Below are 24,157 nucleotides of genomic sequence, written 5' to 3' on the forward strand. Positions count from 1 at the left end.
ATACGTTGTATGAAGAAACATATGGCAGACTTACTCACAACTGTGGAATTCTTTTCTTTATTTTGTGTCAGAATGTAAACAATATTTATGTATGTGGAATTTTTTGCTTATGTATGATAAGAAAATGACATTATCTTTTTTTCCTCAAGCTGAAGGTTAAATATGGAGCAGCAAGGTAAAAAGGCAAGAGGCTGGGGTACAGTCTGACCAAATATCACTTTTTTATTCTGTGCAACCTCCCCAATATTTATTTCCAAGTACTGGATAACTTGTGGTTTTCTGAATGGGCTTTTTTTACTCAATGCCAAACTTTTTTTATTCTGGGTTAATACCAACAGTTGTTACAATTTGACATATGTTAAACCAAGTATATGAATTAAATTACCTTGTTTCATACCAGTGCTGTGCTCACATCAGCGAAGATGACACAAATTTGCAATTTCAATATTCAGTTCAAAAAGATATTTTGGCTGAATCAGCTCTTTAATTCCCCAGTAAATTTCTTCTTTCTTGATCTTTTGTTTAATGTGCACAGAACCATCTTCTTTTGCTAGAAGGAAGCCAAATGGAAGCCAAATTTCCAGCATCCTGATGGTGCAAAACTACCACTGCCTTTCTGTAGAGCCAATGCATATGTCAAGATGAATTCTTCTTTTCAGTCTATAGAATCAGATGTCATAAAAACTTGAGAAGCAGATTAAGAGCAAATGAAATATTATTCCACTTGAACTGCATCAGAGTTGATATCTAATATCTATTCAGGTATCCTCTCTTTTTTTTATTTTAAGTTCTCATTTTCAAGTGTGCTTCTGAACATTGCCAAGAGAATTCTCTCTTGACAGGGCTGAGCAGTTCAGTTAAATACCTCACTGAGATATAGTAATTAAAGGCTTGATTTGGTTGCTTCTATTGCCATGTGAGATGTTGCAGGATGCCATGGTTTCTAGTTAGTGCTCCAGAACAATATAGATACCAGATATCGTATGCTATACCAATTCTGCCAGACTTATGAAGATATCTTGGAAAACTTAAGAGCTTCTGAGAATTCAGGAGGCACCTGTTGTACAGATGCCTCTGTTTAGTCCTGGGAAGTCAGTTCACCCATAACACATTTCCAGTTGCTTATCTATATATCTCCATGAACTGTAGGGACATGACTGAACCAAGCTGTAGGTCTTGCACTATAATCAGATATCTACTTGATTTTAGTAGAAATCAATGTTCATCACATGGACATCTGATGTTTACTGAGATGCCATACATTTGCAAGGGCATCAGATATGACTCAGGATATATAGGCGACTGGTTGCCAGTAGGAACACAGTGGGGTAACCAAGATGGGAGTATAGGTTTCTTTAAATAGTAGTAGTAGTAGGAGTAGTTTTTAACTCCTAAGCAGTTAAATAGGAAAGAAAACACCCACCGTGCTGAAAAGGAAAACAAAGAAACTTCAGTGCAATTTCCAAATAAGATGTCTTAGCTAAGGAACATTTTTAAGTTCAGGGTTTTTAGAATCTCTTGCAGCTTGTCTAAAATACTTATCAACTGTGTTTTGAAATGCTTCTATACTGCTATTCTTATATCAGAAGCCATTTCAAAATAGTACAGTGGAGTTTTGGAATTGATACTGTAGCACATTACCCAGTCTAGTGCTAGGAAGCCACACTGCACAAAAATACTTTAATTCAGTTACTGAAGTACTATTTAATTATCTGTATGACTAAGTAACTGTATATGGGAAATTGCATAACACTGATAAGTTATGCCATATTTATCTAATCACCTATGTCATCACAGCTATTACTTATCAGTTACACCATGTCCAAGAGTCTTAGAATCCTAGAATCATTGAATCACTAAGGTTTGGAAAAGATCTCAAAAGAAAAAAGGATGGACCCACTTTGTCTTTTTGAACCTTTTACCACTAGACTTGACCCATCAATCCTGCCTGTCCAGATCCCTCTGCAAGCCCTTCCTACCCTCAAGGGTAGGATCAACACTCCTACCCAACGTAGAGTCATCTGCAAAACTTATGAAGGGGGCACTCAATCCCTTCATTCAGATCATCAGCAAAGATATTAAGCAGGACTGGCCCCAATACTGAGCCTGGGGAACACCATTTATGACTGAATGCCAGCTGGATGTAGCACCATTTACTGCCACTCCCTGGCTATCCAGACGGTTTTAGCCCAGTGAAGAGTGCGCAGTCCAAGCCATGGGCTGCTGGCTTATCCAAGAGAATGCTGTGGGAGACAGTATCAAAGGCTTTTTTGAAGTCCATATAGGCAACATCCACAGCTTCTCCCTCATCCACTAGGTTGGTCACCTGGTCATAAAAGGAGATCAGGTTGGTCAGGTGGGACCTGCCTTTCCTAAACCTCTAGTGGCAGGGCCTGATCTCCTCGTTGTCCTGTATGTGCCGTGTGATTGCACTCAAAATAATCTGTCCCATAACCTTATCAGGCATTGAGGTCAGTATGACAGGCTTATAGTTCCCTGAATCATCCTTATGACCCTTCTTGTAGGTGGGTGTCACAATGCCCAACCTCCAGCCACCTGTGACCTCTCTGGTTAACCAGGACTCATGATAAATGTCAGGTTGCTTGATGACTTCTTCTACTAGCTTCCTCAGTATGTCTTGGGACGTACCTCAGCTGCAACTGTTTAAACTAATCTGGGAAGTGTAAAGTTTTATAAGGGCTAAGTGAATCTGATGAATGTTCTGTGTATGTGGGTCTGCATCTTGCACTTTCTAGAAGAGTGCTGAGTTTGCAATCCTTTGTGAATCAGGAAATAAAAACACCTGGTTACAATTTACCACCATTTTTTTTGGCTGGGCTAAATGGCTAGTCTTGTGATCTTTTATTGCTCTTGAACTCCCTCATTAACTCTTTCAAGCATACTTTTTATTGCAGTTTTTTTAAATCCATGACAATATAAGATATCTGATACTATCACTGTTTTATAAGACCGGTCTTTTTTATAAAGGACTAGACACCCCAGCTTTCCCATGGCACTATTTTAACTTGTAGTAATATTCCCAGTAAATTAGGCCTCAGCTATGTATTGTTCAACTGCATTTTAGGGCTACCAAGAGGTCACATACAATGAGCCTGTATATTTATCTTCATTCTTGCATGCATTGCCTGGCTTGCAGATTCTTGATTGAAGAGGGAAATCTCCCAAATGATTGCTGTCCTGCTTAGTTGACCAGAAAGTCTGGTCATTGCAGTATTACTTACCAGCATACTATTTCAGACTTAACCTTCCAAACCTAACACTTGCAGTATTCTCATAAAAATGAATGGATATTCACTTCATTTAATTCCAACAGTGCAATATTATAGCTCTGATTCAGAGTTACACTGTGAGAGCTTTGCACTATGTGGGCAGTTCATGTGAATGGAGCTTGGGTCATCTCAAAAGCTCTGATATTGTTAAAATTTTACATTAGGAAATAGGCAGGTTTTGCTCCTTTTTATTATATAAAATATGAAGGTAGTCCAATGACACTTTTTTCTCACTTAGATTGCAATTGCTCATTTAAAAAGTCTCTAAACTTACATCCTTAGCATGACAATGCCTTTTCCTAGACCAGTACAATGCAACAAGGCCGGAGTTGTGTGTGATGGCAGAAAAGGGTGGAGATGTTTAGATTAGCTGGCTTGGATTAGAAAGGCTGGGTATGCACCCATGTTTACAACATAGTCTTTAATTGGGTTGAAAATATTAACATGATGTTGTCACAAACTGTAATGGAGAAATTGTTTTATGTATGTTGCATGTTTATATAACCATAGCTGGAAATGAAGTTGCAGTTTGTCTTTCAAACCCATGTTTAAGTTTGTTTACTGATATGCCTGAGTTGATGATACCTCAGTGTTGTATTTTCTGTTCCCTCACTTGAACAAATTCAGTACCATTCTTTTCAACATTTTCATTAGTTGTCTTGACTACCTTTTATTTCCCTTCCTTTTTACTTTTTAGATATGAATATCAGAAGTGAAAGCAACATTCATGTGAAACCTTTGACATGGCTTCATCTGTTGCTCTATGCTTTAGCCTATTGAGAAATTCACTTCAAGACACAGAGGGAGTAAACATTAAAGCAACAGATTGTCACTGTAAATTATTCTACTGATCTGAAAGCATTCTAAATTACAGAAGGTATACTGACATATTTTTTCACTTAGATTCTTCTATTTTAACAGTTAACCTTTGTAAATTGCAATAAACAAATGAAATGCACTCTTTTTATTATCTTGCTATTACATGCAAGCCTCTTCTGTGCCCCACATGTTTGCACTTGCTCATAATTTTCTCTCATGGATGAGAAAAGAATGTGCCTTCCAATGAAGAAACTCACAACAGTTTATCAACTTATACTTGCAATTAAATATTCAGCAGGAAGTGAAAGCACATTAAGGCCATCCTACATTTGTTCACTCTCTGGGGAACTCTTCAATACCATGTTAGTTTGGTGTACATCTCTGTGGAAGTTTTCACTCCCACTTTTGAGTTAATCTTGTAATTACTTCAGAATCATTTCAAGGCCCGTGAGTGCCTCATTAAAGAGATGGAGAGTTCTCCAACCAATAATGATACTCTGAATGAGTTATCTGCAACATCATTAATAGAAAAAAATGGCTTTATTTTACAGAAATAATTGGAAACATTGGCCACATGTGATAAAGCTGCATTTCATAATTATTTTGCCATGTGTGATGTATGTCTTTTGTTTCCTATTATGCTTGTGGAGGCAGACTTCCCATATTTTATGGGGGTTGTTTCAGAGACCACTTAATTTATATTTAACGATTTTTTCTTTCTGAAAATCTTTTCTTTCCTAATTTGTTTTAGTCAATACTTTGCCTACTTAATGTTGCTTAACTGCTGTAATACTCACTTGACTTTAACAAGTAGAATTTATTCTGGTTTATAACAAAGGTTGCAATTCACAGCTATAGGTCCCTTGGTGGAACTTCAGAAATATCATCTCTACATGTAGAAGTCAGGTCTGTACAGCTTGCCCACATTGCCCAAGACATTTTGGTCCCAAATAGATGAATTTTGTTTCCTCCTCTATTCACTAAGAAAATTAGTTCCCTTCTTTTAAAACATAGTTACTTTCACAAGGGCATGTCTTGCCCCTTTTGGCATAAATGTCCATCCAAAATTACCTCTGCATAAAAAGGAGAGGGATTGTTTTGGGGTTTTTTGTGGTTTTTTTTCTGTATGTGCCTGAAATAGGAGTAGAATACATGTATTCTCTTTTATGTTGTTTGACTTCAGTTGTTTGGTTGTTGAAAAGAGGTATAGTCACATTTGACCAAAATTAGCACAGTGAATGAACAATTAGAGAGTGATATTTACCAATATTCAAGAAGTTTAACAAGAAGCACAAATTAAAACCTTCTGTTTAACTTCAGTAAGAAGGATTCTACCCAGAAAATAATCCTGTGATCCCAGAAACAGAAAGGCAACACAATTGAAGAAACTGTTGATAAACAGGGCAATTAGCTTGGTGCTTATGGTTTTGTGCAGATAGATAATTTAATTTTAAATAAACCTCTGCCCTGACAGATGAATTGTTTTTCTGGAAGCCCAAAATATTTTCCAAACCCCTAAAATCCAGCTGTCTGTAAGATTAAATGTTCACTCTGTATTTCTCTACAAGATTCTGCCTCCAACAGCACCTACATACAGAACACACATAAAATATTAATGCAAACAGTCAAATCCTCTTGCTTCTCTTCAGCTGGTGGATACAGGCGTTCACTAGTGTAGGCATACACAGAGCACTCTCTAGGTTCACAGGCACACGTATATTTGCAAGTGTCCTGACTACTGGCACAGACCCTCTGTTTGCTGGTACCCTTGCCTGGATATCATGTCCCCTTACCTGCTTCATGGGTCCCCTACCTGTGGCTGGTCCAGCTTGAAGCTCCCTAGCAAACATGCAGCACTTGCACACTTGTCTCAAAGGCCCTCAATAATCACAGGTCTCCCCAGATATCAGCAGGGACCCTCAACCCATCTAATACCCCTGCTTGGACACAGGGCTGCCTGTGATCAGCTGGTCAAGCCTGAGATTTGCTACTGAGTGACTCACACACAGCTCCCTGAACTGGGGAATATAGATACTTGCCTTTCCTTCTACTCCCTCAAAGGTGGCACCAAACACACAGGCTATGACTTGTGGTCCTACTGCTGCCACCAGTGCCAAGCCTCACTCACCTTGCTCATTCTGAACCTTTCCAGTGGTTGGGTTTTGAAACACATGCCATTGTCTCTCCAATATCTAGAATTTTTAGACCTCCACTCATTTCAGTCATGGGTACTGAGATGCCCATCCTCACTCCAGCAGCTGACACCACAGGGCAGGGGTGACTACATCCCCAGTGTGATTCCAGCTGTTGGTCCCTAATTTTACTCACACACAGATACAAATCTCACTTAGTCTCACAGCATATATACACACAGGATAGAAAGTGACGTTATGCAGACAGGTAGTTAAGGAAGGATTTAATAAGAAGATAGGACAAACTATGGCCATCACACAGTTGGCCCTCCCGGCTGCTAGAGCATTGCTGATGCATATTCAGCTTGCCATTGACCAGGATCCCCAGGTCCCTTTCTGGAGCACTCCTTTCCAGCATCTCATTCTCCTGTTTGTCTGTACATTTGGGATTTCCCCAACCCAGGTGCAGAATCCAGAACTTCCCCTTTTTTGAAATTCATACAGTTGGTGATTGCCCAGTCCTCTAATTTTAAGATCTCTTTGTAGGGCCTTCCTGCCTTTGAGGGAGTCAACAGCTCCTCTCAGTTTTGCATCATCTGCCTCATATCCCTTTCAGTCCTGCATCCAAGTCATTTATGAAGATGATGAAGAGCACGGGGCATAAGATGGAGCCCTGTGGAACCCCATCTATCAGTTAGTGACTGACAAGGTTTTTTCTTGATTTTGCCTTCCTTATGTTTGCCCATACAAATGGTTTCCCCCTTATGACCCCATTTGATAAGGTCCTTGATCATATAATCTAAATGAAATAAACACTCCCACATTCCATACACTCATCAATTAAGTGTTACTGGCCACTTTTATTCTCATCACTGCCTCCCTTATCTGTTTCTCAGGTTTGAGAGCATTCTCCAAGCTGAACAGACCCAGCTCTCTCAGCCTTTCTTCATAGAGATACTTTTATTTGTTAATGATCTTAGTGGCCCTTTGCGGAATTCTCTGCAGTATGTCCATGTCTCTTTTGCACTGGGGAACAGGGTTAGGGTCACAGAACTACGTGTATGTCCTCATTAGGGCTGAGTACAGAGGCAGGATCACTCTCCTTGACCTGCTGGCAGCACTCCTCCTGATGCAGCCCAGAATACAATTAGCCTTCCTTGCTCTGAGGACACACTGACTTGAGTTCAGCTTGGTCCACCAGGACTCTCAGGCTCCCTTCTTTAAAGTTGCCTTCCAGCTGAGCAGCCCCCCTCATGTACAATCTGTAGTTGTTTGCATTAGAGGAAAAGATATAATTAGTGTAAATTATGAGAATATGTTTGGCTGAAAAGATTTTGAGGGAAATGATACTATGAATTCAGGAAAACTAAACTGTTGTGTATGCAGAACTAAGTTTATTAGATTTTAGTCTAATCCAAATGAAGATACTGATTGTGCTGATAATACTGCTAGCATTGGAAGTCTGATACGTGACAGCTCCTTTTTTTGGAACAGGAGGAACTCTTGTTATCATAGTAGCATGGAAAAATTAAGTGAAAATAGCCTTTCTATGTAAAAGCCGAATGCAAAAAAAGAGTGACACTTTGGGGTTTTTTTTGAGTGTGTGGGCCTATCATTTTAGGGTAGACAGACAAACATATTTACTACCGATTTGGTTTATGTAGGATTGTGCTTTCTTCTTAGTTCTGGTAAACTAACTTGTTTCATCAGTGAATGGGTTTGCCAGCAATCACTCCCATGATCTGAGACAAGTATCCAGCGAAAGGTAAAAGGATGATCAAATCCAGCTAGCTAAACTCCCATGAAAGGTACACAGTGGATGTTATAAGTCTGACAGTGGTTATATTAAGTGAATATGTTGCAGTGAGAGTGTAAACATTTTTAACATTAAAATATATTTATACATAGTTAGAAGGGTGATCGTATTTGCTGTTCACTATGCAACCACTTTGCAAGGAAATAACTGCAACAGCTGTAAGTAAGAGGAGCACATTTAACACATATTTTCATCATGTACACCCTGAGCTGCTTCAGTCTTGGTTGAAAGATATGCTTCTGCAGCTCTTCTCTTGTTTGCTTCTTCTCCACATTCTGTTTTCCAAGAGAAAGTTATCCAGGTGACTGTTTCAAAGTGAGACTGACTTTGATCCAGCTCTGCTCCTAACTGGGTTGCACTGGTACTAAGGCTATGACATTCCCTGAGTTTTACCCCATCAGATAAATTTGGGTTCACATGTGAGCTAATTAGGACAATATTCATGATGATATTGAGACCCAGGAATGTATAGAATTTGTCTGGTTCTGAAACGTGCTTCTCAAGACATATATACATATTGGATGTCTACGGCAAAATGTTGGCTGCACTTTGCCTCTAAGAGAAGAGACTGATGCTACTGCATGCTGAACAGAGACATTTTCAGTTGACCCACATAGCTGAGTCCATCAGTCAAGCTTGTGGTATATTTGGGAATATAAAATTCCAATTCTTACCTTCCTCTGTAGACTATGCAACAAATCTCTGTCTTGTGTCGCTCTTTTCTATATTGCAGTTGATTATTTCAAACACCTTTTACCACTGCAGCATACAGTCTCTGCCACAGACTTCTCATTCAGCTACTCCTAGTCTCCTGTTCTCTGTTTTTCTCAGTTGGTTTTTCATCTGTCCACTTCCCCAGCTTGAAGCCTCCATTATCTGAGGTCTCCTCCACTCTTATGTTGACTCAGTGCACTGCAGTCATGGTTGTGACTCTAATGCTTTTGGGGTTTGAATTCTGCAGTATCTTCCTCCTCCATGTGACAAATGCAGTCTCAGAAGTTATCCAAAATCACTCTTGTCAAAATTTTGCAGAACTGCCATTTTAGGAGAGCCTTGTTTAATCCTTAGTGAGCAGAATCTAGTAGGATTTAATCACTAAAATTAACTATAAATTGAGGCTGCATGGACTACAATTTTGCAAATGTTTATAACAACACCATGTGGGTAGATTTTCAAGCTGATGACAAATAGATGTAAACATTTCCTTCACTGCCAAAAGTTTTTGGGTTACAGCGCAGAACCATGATTAGCAATTCCAAACCAAATGTTCAAAGTCTGGCAAAACTGTAAACAACTGAAAGCAGGGTCTTGCTATGCAGTCAATAGGGAAACCAAATCATACGTGGATTTACCAGCCCTGATTGTATGAGAACACTTAAAATGTCAGATTGTCATATGATAGAAATGACAGAAACAGCAATGAGTGACTAACAGTACCTCTGATTCATAGTAGGTGTAGATATAGCTTGTAAAATAAAAATTAAATTCTATGTTTATATCTTGTGTGAGAAAGCATCCTTTATTGTTGCATTTTTAATGTATCTTCCCAAGAAGAACATTTGCTCATGATCTTTGCTGTTCTTTAAAAAAATTTTTGTGCTAACAGATATAAGATGAGGATATGCATGTAAAGTATGAAAATAAAAAATTAATTGGTTAAGGCAGAGTCCTTGTAAGCAGAACATCCATACTAATTCATTTTTTATTATTCATATTTTAAAGACATCTGTCAAAAATAGTAGCTGAAAGCCATAACAAGGCTAAGAAAAAAAAAGGCATTTATATTCAAAGTCAAACCCAGAACTTGTTATTTAATATCACATAAAGACCTATGTAGTTAAAAATTTTCTTCCTGGAAATCAGTTTACATTTCACTTTTGCCTGTTTTGTCCTGTTAAACAAAAATTTCTTCCCTGTAAAATCCCCATCTCTTCTCATTGATTGACCCTTCCAAATAATTGTGAGCAGAAATTCTGATAATCCCACATTATAATCCTTTCTTTAGCATATTTTTCTTTTATTTGTATTTATGGTGGCTACTGGCAACTCAATTCTCTTTTGTTAAGCGTTAGAGAAAGTGCACCAAGAAGGCAATGGTCACTATTCAGAATTGCATTTCTAGAGAACACTTTACCTTGATTTGTCCATAGAGAGAAAGATAAAATACATTTATTCTTTCTTGTCTCACATAAAACAGACATATTTGCATTGAAAAAAAGATTTTTACTACTTTATACCATTTTTGAAAATTTTAAGTGAAAACATTTTTTTCACAAGTTCTTTGTTCCTCAAACAGCAACAAACCAATGTCTCTGAGCTTGTTCCCTTCATTTTAAGTGCAGCCAAGCCTATCACACTACCTATATTTCCTGGCATAGTGTCTCCTGCAGTGGTTGAAAAGAATGCCAGACAAAGCCTCAATCCGGCTCAAGCAAAATTAAGTGAGAAAACTTATAGAAGGGGGAGATTACACTTATTTACAAGATCTACAAGAGTTTTACTGACTCAGATCAACAAGATTTTACCCTCTTACAGTCATTTTTCATATAATTCATGCCCTCTCACACACATGCACACTCACCGGGACCAGTGTGCCATGTATGCAGGGATCTGGACAGGTTCATTTATGCAAGAAAGGGCTCAAGAGACACAGGCTCTTAAGGTCTCACCACATCTCTGGGGTCCATTTTGATGAACAACAACAAGTCAATTTTGGACGTAATGGGTAGGTCCTCAGACTATTGCTTATTTCAGCCTCTAAAAAATCTGTTCATTTTGCTGCCTCTGTTTTTATTTTTTTTTTTTTGCTGTGTATGTCACATGCTCCTTTTCTGGTGAGCTAACAGGAAAAGAATTGATGTATGTGATATGTTGCAGTGTTGTTGCCGTGCTCCTGGTGTATGGATACAGAACTTCCACCAATGAGTCATCCGTGTCTTATCAGCATGCAGGTCTTTTTGTCTTCACACAAGCAACACATTCCTCAATTTTACTGCTGGGAAGAGTATCCTGGAAGCAACGACCTGCTGATGGCATTTTCGATGATAAATGCAAGCCATTTCTTTTAACACTTTCCTACTGCTTGACTGCTTAAACACACAGGCGTTTCTGTTCATATTTCATTTGTACAAATCTTAGTATTTCCCTTAAAAATCTCCACAAGAGAAGAACAGAGTTTCTTTTTCACAGTGAACTTTTCCTTCTGGTCTCTCTCCAGCAACAATCTAAAGAGAAGAATAATCTAGACAGAAAAAAAATATCTATTACATATCTGTTAAGTAACCTTAAGCCAATTTTAACTCCTTATGATGTTTGGGTTTTTTTTTTTTTGCTGGTGTTAAGACCTTTCATGATAAATTTCTACAGAATTTTGTGACAGATTTCCTCTAATAATTTGTGAGCATCTTTGCATTTACTTTATTGACTGAGATGAAATTGGAATATTCCAAGCTCTTTCTCACAGGGCTCCTTTTTGCTTGACTGTTTGGACCTCAATAGGAAAAGTGATGCAATCTAAGTTTGAACTACATGAAATGCAATTTTTTTTTCCAAAAATGTTTAGGTAAAAAATGAGATATTTATCACAGAAGATTCTGTTGTCATGGAAAGTACTTTTATAGAAAAAGAAAACTGCATTGGGAAATATCTAGGGATTCATTTGCACTTACTGTGATTTTATTCTACCTCTTTCCCAGAATAGTTTCCATTGATAACTGATACGCTGTAATGTGATGCACACAAGCATTTATTCCCTGTGAGCTCCATCTGATGCTTGGGAAAAAAAAAAAATCTTCTTTCTCTTCTCCAACCTGCAGCTGGGACTGTTTTCCTGACAGATCATTGGCCCTCTGAGGTGTAAACCAGGTTTGTAAATACGGAGGCAGAGTGGTTAAGTTTTTTTCACAGTTGTCACACAATAATATAACTTGAATTTTAAAATTCAAAGTAAACTGTGATGCACTAATGGAAAACAGCCTGTGCACCTCAAAAAAGATAACCTGTTTTTAAACATTATGATTAATGCTCATGAATATTACATAAAAGGCCAAGGGTCAAAATGTAGACACATGTAGAGTGCTCATTGCCTCTAGAACAGGAAGAAATTATGATTATTAAATCTTGTGTCCCACATCACAAACTACATTTTCAGTAGCTCACACAGCAAACCCTTGGTGTTTAGACATTTCTTTATATTCTTCACTAATTTATCCTAACATCTGATACTGTTTCTGTGTAAAATATGTGCTACTAATTCTAACCTCAAATTGTCTAGTTTGTCATCAACCATTAGTTTATTCACTGTATTAAATGCTATTATCATGATCCCAGTTGTTCCAGACACAATCAAGTTACTCCTCCATTTATTCACAAGTCTTTAGCGTTCTCCTTTAAGCTAAAACTTCCAGACATTTATATATATTTTTAACTGTCTTGAATCTTTGTCAGTTTTTCTCCATTATTCCCTAAGGCTTGAATGCCAGAGCAAAAGGTTTCCAAACACTACTGAGATAATTTAATCATAATATCATTCTTCTGAGTTTGCAACTGGATGCTCACATTCAAACAATTCATCATTTACCATATGTACTTTCAATACTTTTCAAACCTAAAATACACTATATTTCCTAGATGACTTTATGAGGGTTGTGTTTTGTTCTTGCAAGTTTAATCTTATTTTCATGAATATGAATGTTGTCAATATTAGTTTATTCTTTCTCTGTATGCAACTAGGAGCAAACCAGGTACTCAGGTATACATACCATTCCAGGACAGTACCATGGACACTGGTAACTGTGCACTAAAAGTGTGATCATATAAAAGGTTTTTCTAACATGTGAAAAAATTGAGGAAGGGAATGCCTTTGCCCCAAACTTTGTGCAGCCCACAGAGCAGATAAATGAGATATGAGAGATGTATGTAATATATCCTGCACATATCTGCTATCTGTATGATAGCACCATACAGAGCTACATCTTTTCCTGCATTGTGTTTTATTTTATTTATTGTAGTAATAGGGTTTGAGTTCTTTTCAAATTTTATGCATATATATATATTCATATATATATGTGTATATACATATATATATGTGTGTGTATATATACACACACACATACACGTATACACACACACACACACACATATATATATGCAACTCTTATCTAATTAAGTAGTGTATTTTTCTCCAAGTCACTGATAAGAGGACATGTTATAGCAAAAAAAACAGGATCCTATCTGTGTGAAAGTCCGCTAGCAACAGTTCTCATATCATGTTGATTTATTATTGAAAATTATTTTTGGAAATTGACTAGCTAGCCAGATTTTAATGTATTTAATTCCTACTTCATTGATTCTGTGTAGTAGATATTATATTAAATGTCTACTACAAGTGAAAATATGTTATCTGTACTCATCAAGAATACTCATCATCTTGCATATCTTGTGTCTTTCGCAGTATATTTTTCCTTTAGATATTTCAGTTCGGTGTTCCACTGTAATCATTACACTTCAGTATAAACTTCAGGAATACATTTGAGTTGTCTGAATCAAAATGTTATGACTATGCAAAGCTTGGTCACTTTGAATTGATGAGTTCCAAATTCATTCATCTGCATGGGTATATCTCTGTCAACACAGCCTGACAGCGGTCACATTTTAATTGATTTGTCAGATTGGTGAGTGAGGCTTTTCAATGTTTTTTACAGAATGACACTCAAAGAGGAGTTGTGGGATCCTCTGTAGTCAATCAATCTCCCTGCTTACAGAATTTAATTGAGTTAGGAGATCTTAGGAGATGTTGAAAGGACTACAAATAGACTGTATCTGTAGAGACTAGAGAGTGTATGCTGACACTGAAGAACTGCACTGAGTTATCCAAGGCTGTGTGCTGAAAGCAGTATTGTCATGGTAGCATAGATTTTCACTTGAACTAATTTCCAAATAAAAGGAGATTCTTTACCCTCTCCTGCACTGTGTAATGCAGGCACACTCAATCTTTTTTTTCCTTTTCACCTCTTTCTCACCATTTAAAGAAGAAAATTCTAATAATGAGTTGTCAGGCTGAGTAGGGTTATAGAGTTCACTTAATTTTTACAAGGTAGTAAAATAGGCTCAGCTTTACTTAAATAATCACTTTGAAATATCACTTTACTTGGTCATTTAATTCACATTTGGAACACATTCATTTTGAAATGAAAATGTCCTGTTTTACAAAATAAGCTGCTTGGAGGATAAGATAAATGAAGGGATGTGAAGGAAAGCTTTGAGAATGGTGCTCTACATACAATAAGACATTATTTCTTTATTAGTCTTTAAATTTAGCTCATAAAATATCCTTATTCAAGGAGTAAATATCAAAAATATGTCTGTGTTTTCACAAAGCACAATTACCTATCGTATCTTGTGCATCAGGAGTATTACCTTGAGTAAATGCTTTGCTTTCTAAAGTGCTTAGTATATGACTTTGAAAGAACATTTCTGACTCTTTCTATGATTAAAATCTATTCTGCTTGAGTTTCTTGTAATGGTTGAGCTTTTGTCACCTTTTAGAACTTCAAACAGAATTTATGTGTATTAAATGAAATATAAATTGGTTCAATGAAGTTCTCAGTTGCACTAGTACAAATCGTTTGGAAAGCATATTTTAAGATGAATACAGGGAATTAATTGTTCATAATATTTATCTGCTCACTCCTAGGAGACTCTTTAAAAACTTAGTTATAATTAACAACATAGGTTGGAATGAGACGTATTGTCAGTATGAAAAGAAAAGCTTTTTCAATACAAAGGTTAGGTTTTCAACCTTCTTCAACATATAAAAGCTTTCTCCGATTGTATTCATAATTAATGCAAAGCATAAAAGATATGAAGAAATTGCATATGCTTGTCATATTGCAATAACCTTACTAGAAAGGATTAGTTTATAAAGTCAATTCAGTCTATTTAAAATTTTCAGAGCTATAAAAACCTTTAACTGACCATGCGTTCTCTAATTTTTTTTTCTGAAGATTGGTTTCTTAGTCAAACTGTTTGATCATAGTTTCAGAAACTTGACTTCAGAGATAACATTAGAAGATTTTATTAAAAGTATTGTGGTTGCTCTAAAACCATTAGAAAATTTTAAAAAAATTAGAATGTCACACAATACTTCAAGTTTATTACTACACTACTTATTAGAATATTGGAAAACAAAATTTCTATGTTTATGAAAAAACTCTAAACTAAATCCCATTAAAAACATAAAATTGTTTTTGTTTAGTAAAACTGTTCTAAAAATGTTTTTATTGTGCACAGTTATATCAATGTCAGCTATCCTGAAGACTCAGGTTAGGCCATGTGGAATTTTCTGTTCTGAAGTAGGAGTAAGTTGACAGTTACAATCTAGGAAGAAAAAACTCCAAACAAACAAACACCCACAAAAAATAATCACCAAAACAACAAAACATCTACCAAAAAACGTCTGTGGGTGTTTTTAGGTCTGTCTTTGAGATTTCACCTTGAGGCAAGTTTGGCAGTAATGTGTCTTTCATTCTTCTAGCAGTACTCTAGCTGAGACCCATTTACAGGAACTAAAAATAATTTTTGAAAGCCAAAATTGGCATAACATTAATTTAATTTCATGCTGTTTTAGCATGTGTCATGCAGAAATTATGAAATCAGGAAAAAAAAGTTTAGCCCCATATCCATGAGTGAGGCCCCTTAAACTACATTTATTTGCATACTTTGGCTTCATAAGTATGTTTTAAAACTTGATTTACAGAACAAAAGCAACATGAGCTCCAGTTAAGCAAGATACACAAGACTGCAGCTGATGTTTTCTTGTGCAACACACTTAATTCTCACATAATAGGTGTTGTTGAAGGATATGTCATAGATCAGCACTTCTTGGATATTTGAGTGGTCAGAGAAGTTTACAAGAATTGAAACTGGAACAGTCCTGTGTTTCTCATGCCAAATCTGGTGGTTATATTTAGAGGTGGCATCATGTGTAAGAAAAAATTGTGAAGGCACTGGAATTAATGAATTTGCCTGTTAACCCCCTGCAATGCTTTAGCTATCTGGAATAAACGTAGGAGACTTCTTAGAATAAACACTGATCATTTACTTCACATCAGATTTCTGCTTATGAAGGCTGACCACAAGCCAAAAAACATAAAAGCGGTGGATTTTGGCACTCAGAAGCAGGAAGTATGACTGATGTTAGGATTGACAGGTCAGGCTGAAAGAATTAAAAAAGGTTATTTTCAAGAGGCATAAAAAAAGTTATTATTAGATACTGACATGTAAGATTTTCAACATAAATTTTATGGGCACACTGGTTTATGCTTTGTTGCTGAATATAGGTTAAAAAAATCCCAATCCTCCAGTGTTACCTTTGGGCAGGGATTAGAAACCGCCCTGTGGATTTAGACAATACCTTTCAGTGTCTGCTAGAATACAGGGCATCCACAGATCTCAAATTTTATAGAGGCAAATTTACCTCCTCAGCATCTTGTGGAATCAACTTGTAAATGTAGTTAAAACAGAGGTGTTTGAAATAACTTTATAATTTTTCAGATTGCTAAGAACTGGAAAGAAGACACTAAGACTCAGCACTAGGGTAACTACCAAACATAAACATGTTCTTGAATGCAGTGAGATCTGTATTACACAAGCCACACATTGCAAAAACTCTGTCCTACCAAGAAGTGGGACTTAATTATGCTTGGATTGATTGTTTGGCAGGAAAAAAATCTCTTCCCTCAATCTTCCTAAATCTTATGCTGCGTAACACTTTATGAAATAGTGCCCTCAATTCTAAGCTGAATGTTCCAAGGTCTTTGTGGGTAGATAATCTGTGGCTCCTTTTCCAATTCAAAATATTCTATTTTCTCAAAGGAATGCAAAAATACACTGAAAATTACACTTCGCAGATAAAACACACATGTCTCACACAAAATAAACATCATAAATAAAGTTCTTATGTACCTTGAAAGAAAAAATCACGTCCTTTACGTGTAAAATTCAGCACCAGAACAGTCAGAATTTGCTTCAAGATTTTACATCCTCCCAATCTTCATATGGCACATTGCAGCTCTGTGGAGACTGGTGCTAAGGCAGCAGGATATATAGGGCAGCACAGGACTGCTTTTCTATAAGTAGCTACTAGTGTTGGAAGATGAGAAGTGAGGCTCATCATTGAACAGTGTCACATTAGGTCTCATATATACTTACACAGGGTACAGCAATTCCAAAAAGTACTCTCATTTTATAGATATGAAAATTGAAAGAACTTCAATAAATAAATAGGTTTTTTCAAGTCAGAGACCAGAACTGAAAAATTCCTATAACTTAGGCATGTGCTAGGTCATATATTCTCTCCCAATGTACCATGGTTGTTAACAGGTTGCTAACAATGTCTGAGACTTATATAAATCAATTTCTAGATATGAAATTTTGGAGAATTCTGGTGTTTGGACTCCTAAAGGCCATAGTTTCCCATCCTTCCTTTCTTTATGATTTCTTTTAACAGCTATGGAATTCAGCTATTGAATCTTGCGTTGTTCTTGTTGCCTAACTCTGAAAAAGTGGAAAGGAAAAGAGGTATTTTTCATCAAAATGTTTGTCACTCTTTTATTCATTCTGAATTGTGATTTAAGCACCTGTTGTTAGGTTTGCAAGAAAAGAAAATGTTGATAAAAAGAATGTATAAATGTTACCTAATTTAAAATACAGTATCTGCCAGGTTTGGAAGTATCTGGGACAATGAATATTTTGCTAAATTATGTGTCTTGGCCCTCCTGGCTATGTCGGTGATCTTTTTCATATTTGTAAACAACATTGCCCACTATGGATACATAACCTGATCTGCTTCCATAGTAATGTGCTTCTTACAGACAAAAATGCTCAAGAGCAGTGGCCTCACTTTGTAAAGAGTGCTACAACCTCATAAACTATATATAATACAGTTCTCCCCTAGAACAGTTAGTTTTGCTTCTCTGCGGTCTATAAATCATAAACCTAAGTCAGAGGTTTATATACACCCATAAAAATGTATTAAAAGAAAAAATATATATATTATAAAATATATGTACACATATATATACACATACATCTACATTTTCTGAATTCATATTCAGTATCCCTTTTTAAAGACAATAAATCTAAGAATTCAAGATTTTAAACACTCACTATCCTATCACTGTGTAAGACAGAACCTAAATTTATTCTGTTGCTAAAGAAAATATTCAGGTTCTCTGGATTTAAAATTACCTTAGAGCTTAAATTAAAAGGGGTCTGTTGCCCCTTTAGGTATTATCAGTATCAGAAAATCATTTTGCAGCTTAATACAATATAGCATAGCTGGTGATCTCAGCTTTTTGTTTCTACTTCTGCATTTTCTTTCTTCCACTTCTTCATTACTACAAATCCAGAACATAGGAATAAAACATGTTATTAATGTGTTTCCAGAGAGTGAGAGAGGACACAGCAGGATAAATGCAGCCACAGGCTTGGGTTTTTTCTGCAATCAATGGCCCACCTTCCTTGGTGACAGGAGGAAGTATACATTCAGTGAATATGACTGCACTGTACATTAGAGCTGTGTGGTTTTGTGTCTCTTTCTGAAATCTGAATTGTTATTTTCATGAAACCCCCTGCAGGCAGCTTGGCTGCAACCTTAATCACCTCCTCTCCTCTTCTAATGCAGAATTCTTGCACCTAAAAATTTTCTCGTAAGACGATTTTTTGTTCATAAAATTCTACTTTACTCCTAATGTAAATTATATTGTCAACTATCTAAATGCCACCTATCCTCCAAACCTGGGTCTTTTGGAGACAGTAAGCTGTCTGATGTGAATGCCGAAGTGCTTTCTAAAGCATAGTGTGTTCTGCTGAAGCTTCCTCAGGCAATGACTATTTACTTCAATGAGTTTAATTATTTAATTAATACTGCCTGTTTTGAATAAATTCAGTATCTATTAATCCATTTTTAGAAGATCTACAGGCTTCCATTTTTAATCTTTTATGTCTTCTGGATGATATTGTGAATTTTCCTAAACATCACAGCTAGCAGCAGTAGTTGGAATATCAATACAAAGCAGTAGGCAACTGCTGTTAGAATAAGGTTTCTTCTGGATATATGTGCACTGTATCTCAGCTTGAGGTACATCTATAAAGGCAATTAAATAAAAAGTACCAGAACACATGCAAAAGAAACAAAGTGATTAAGAATTCAGTGCAGAACCAATACTATTACAAATGTACGCATCTATCACACAGTTGAAAGAAAACTAATAGCATGTCTGTAATCACAAAGCACAGGACAGAAATTGTAAATGAGCTAACCAGTACTGATTGCAATTACTATCAGTGCCAGCAGTCCTGCTGCTCTAACTAGAGCAGGAGTGGGCTTAGTGAGGCTCTCAACAAAAAAATATTATTCTTCCTCAGAATAAATAACTGTTTATCAAATTAAGTCTCTTTATGTGAAAAGTGGCAAAAAAAAGGAAGCTGAACAAAATCTAAAGCCTCTACAGCCTGTAGCATTCAGGACTTTCAAGTCAAGCTATAGTGGCCCACTCCTCAGCTGGTGAAGGCTCATTCTCATGCTGTTTAACACCAATTAATCTGTCATTTCTGGGAACTGAGAAGACATGTGAGAAAAATTCTGCAAGTGCTTCTCATTCATGTGCTCTGATCTGAGTTAAGGCCCAGTCACTGGCTGAAAGTCTGCAGTCTGTACTCAACAGTCATTTGCTGGTGGATAGAACACATTACATGCTATCAAGTGCTAGTCAATCAATGCCTTCTAATTAATCCCTCCTCAGCTCCTTAATCAATTTTTCCTATTAATATCTAAGTACCACTAAAAAGCCACCTTGTATTTACTTTATGTTTTAGCCATTTCACTTGTTTTATTTGTCCTGAAAATACAAATTTAATTGAATAGTTAAGAAGATGAAACAATCTTCAGTAAAAACTCTATATGAATTATTTATGGTACTATGTCCATGTTCCAGTCTCCAGTTTCCTATTGGACATGGTGAAACTTGCTATGTTAAATCACAATGAGTACACTATCTACACAAATAACAGGATACCCTTCATATAAGACTTCTAAATTTAACCTCAGAATCAATACCAGGTAATAATATTTTGGAAGGAGAAAACTAACAAATACCATGGTAATAGCTATTCTGGTAATTTAAAATAATGTACTAAAAAAATAATGCCTCTCATGCTACCCTTGAAATGATAAGTGACTATACTATATTCAAGTTTAAAATATAAAAATGTATTCAAGTTTACTGTATCAACCTCTCAGGAATCTTTGCTTGATGAAGTACCAAAGCAGCACATGTTCTTGATCGTGACCCCTTAGACATACAAGTTCTTCTGTCAAGGACCAGGACCAACCATCATTCCCAATCCACATGAAAGGGTGGGTAAGATCTGAGTTACAAGAGAGTTTCTTTTACTGTTTTTCAGAGGTCTTCTCTGATAATCCCTCCAGGTAGCATGTAGTTTTAGTCTAGAATAAACTGATGCCCATATATATTGAAGTTAATGTGCAGAACTTAGGAAGTTTCAACACTTCTTTTTAATAACACATTTATTCACAGCTCCCATAGTAGGTAACATTCAATGGTTCATTGCATAAGGACCTTTGATAGATAAGAAACACTTTGAATTATAGATTAAGCATTCTGCTTAATAGCTTAATAATAATATGTCTCCCTACTATAATCAGCATAAATGCCTATCTTTCACCTTCTGGGCAGAGATGGTAATTCACTGACAGTATAGTTCAGTGTGACTGGAGCTAACAACTGTTAGGAACAAAGAGTCTATTTGTCTTTATTGCTTCAACTTGAGCTATAAAAACTTGATGTATGATTCTGTCATGGGAAGCTTGGTGTCACCTACCAGTGCCGCCAAATATTTCAGTTAAGGAGTTGGTCTTCTACATTGTGATGCACAATGAATTTCTTTTTGTTATGGATCAGTAACCCAACAAGGTCTGACAACAGGACAAAGATTCTTGCAATGATCTAGAAATCTACTCATGCTGCCATTTCTCTCAAACATGGAATCTTTTTATGTGATTGACCACATATAGTCTTTGACTTCACTGTACCTGAACAGATATAACTTACTTTCTGGGATGTTTTTTGTCCACTTCCTTGTCTGTTTCTTTCCTACTGCAGGCAAAGGCATTGCAGAATCCTGATTATGCATTTCCTCTCTGCACCTATTTAAACTCAAGCTCATATTTCTCTCAGTGATGAGAACTCTAGAAGTCTGCCTCTTATGTTTTGCATACGGACAATCATATTCTCCCACTCTACTGAAAACAGTTTGGAAGTATCTTAGTACCATGTACAGCCTTTTCAGATGCACTTTATTGATGATTCAAAGTAATTCTTAAAGTTTTCACACTAATCTCCAATTTTTCTAGTTTAATCGATTCCCTTTGAATATTTTATGTGAAGTTCAGAGAGCTTAGGCTGTCTGCATTGTCCTGGATTTTCATATACAGCTGCCTTGGTATGGCCTACTTCTGGTAAATGTGTGTTACACCTATTCCTATTTCATATTTACTACCCTTTCACTGATGAGAATAATTAAAAATCCCTGATATTAGAACCGATTGTTATGCAAAAGTTCCTTCCTTCTGTATTACAGCAAAAAGATTATCTGGTCCCCTACTCTTCAGCAAGTTGAAGTCTTTTTGTCTTAATGATACTGAAGATGAAAAAGCAAGACCTTCTTTAATCAGAGAGATTAGGGCTCTGTTATTGATATGCTTTGCCCTTAACCTGAGAAGGAAGTCTGGGCAATAAAAATTATTGCAACCAGGACTACTTTATAACACAAGTGCAAAAGGAAACAAAGGGGCCCTGATAGAAACAGAAATTTTAGTAAAAGTTCCAGTCATCATATTTTACAGAGATGAGACACTTAGAAATATATTGAGAAAGGTCTTTGACAGTAAATGAAAGAAAATTGGTCAAGGAGAGATGATTTCTAACAAATTTAATGGAAGCAAAATATGGAGGGTTTCTGTGATATTAAAATCTCCTGCCAGAAATTCCCTATACAAATCTATAAATAGGGAATGCCAAATTACAAGTAAGTGAAAGTGGGTTTTTTCCATTATACTGGGTAGCAGGATCAGATATAGCCATTTTGAATTGTCTTTAAAATAAGATGTAACTGAAAACAGGTGATATTTTCGGGAATATTATCACTCAAGCTGACGAATATGTTCATTCAGAATAACTGTTGGTTTTGGCTGGAGTATTTCATTTTCTTCACAATAGCTAGTGTGTTAGATGTACACTAAAAGTGGTAGGGTCCAACCCATAGTTTTGTTTGTGGAGTCTGAAGCAACTGTGTAGATCAGAGTAATTCTGAGTTTTTTGTAATTTACACAGTCTGTAACACTGTTGGCCCCTATTTAAAATACCCATGTTTTCATAACACTGTAATTTAAACAAATAATTCTTCTCTCTGCAACATAAGATTCTTTTATTGCATGTTGCAAAGGCAACAGTGTCAAAAATGTACCATAAGAAATCTCCTCCTAGCTGGAGAAAAGTATGGGAAATATGAGAAATGGAACCTGGCTTTTCGTTCAGCTGTTCCCCAGTGTTCCAGGCAAATTAACGGCATTCACAGAACTCTCCCTGTAGCCTTGGTCAGTTTGTCTCTGGAGTTACCAGCATTTGCCATGTTTTAATACCACCTCATGTCTTGAAAAGAGCTCCACCTTGCCTAATAATAGAACAATTGCAGCTGAAATTATAATAACAGCAATCATAGTAAGTTCTAATTTTCAGTCATAGTCTGAAAAATGTTTGACTCATTCTGTTTTGCCTTTACCTGTCTGGTCCCACTTCCATTCCATCATTTCCTTCTATTAAAGCTCTGTCTTTATATATCTGTCTGTCTACTATTAAAGTTCTAGGTCTTAACAGAAAAAAAGAAAAAAAAAAAGGAGACTTAGACCTTTTGGCTCACCCATTTATCAGTGGCACTCCAATGCTTTTGTTCAACATTAGCAAAAACCCTTATGGATGTTGTCCTTTAACCAACCTACCTTTCAGTGAGATAACTTTTATTTTTACAGTGCTTTTTAAAACACTAATCTCTGAAGATAGACGATATCAGGTGCTTTCTGTATATTTAAGTATTGCCTGTTTCATCAATGATGTTTTCCTTGCTTAAGGCAAAAATAAAATTTCAATGTGGTAATACTGATTTTACTTTTTATTACCTGCTAAATATTTTTACTTTAATGCTTCCTCTGATGTATTTGTCTACTTGATATGATGAAATGTTTCAAATATTTTTCTCCTCAACTAAGCAGTCTCTATTTTCTTCTTTACCCCCAGGCTCTTTCTCAGCTAATGACACCATATGAGCCAGAGTGTAGTACCTCAGGATCTCCCTAAAGACAAAAGGATATCAAAATCAGCATGCAAATATCTGTAATTGAAATTTTTCATTTATGTATAAATCCTCATTATTGATTTTGAATCCTCAACCATTAAGCACATTAAAATATATTCAAGTTTAAATAGTAATGGTACATTAATGCTTGACTTTTGGCTCACCATTCAGAACTGGAATAAATTTTTCTCTAAATTTTGTTATTCATTATTGTGCTACCTTTTCGTATATCTGTTTTCAAGAAGATATTAAATACATCCCTCAAAATGCCTTATACAACTAGTGTGAAACTACAAAACACAGCCTATGATATATGCTCTATAGTGTAAGGTTTTTTTTCAAAATTATAAATGCCTTTTCATTATAATCCACTACTTATGAAAGGTATACTATTGTCAAAGAAATGTTAATTTTTGCAAACATAAACAAATTACAACCTATTATAGAATGGATCTCCTATTAATTTCCCACCAATTTCTCACTAATTCATCATCTAAAATCAAGACCATGCTGTGTCCATTGTCCAGCTTTTCTCTTTCTCTGTCTTGTACATCATTCCTTTAAAAACTTTTGTGCTCACAAACAATTTGAAACAACACGGCTGTGATTTTGGGGCTCTACATCATATGTAGCACACAGCAGGAGGTTCTCAGTGTCTTTGATTTTTT

The sequence above is a fragment of the Pithys albifrons genome, chromosome 4 (assembly GCF_047495875.1).
Source record: "Pithys albifrons albifrons isolate INPA30051 chromosome 4, PitAlb_v1, whole genome shotgun sequence".
Classification (NCBI taxonomy): Eukaryota; Metazoa; Chordata; class Aves; order Passeriformes; family Thamnophilidae; genus Pithys; species Pithys albifrons.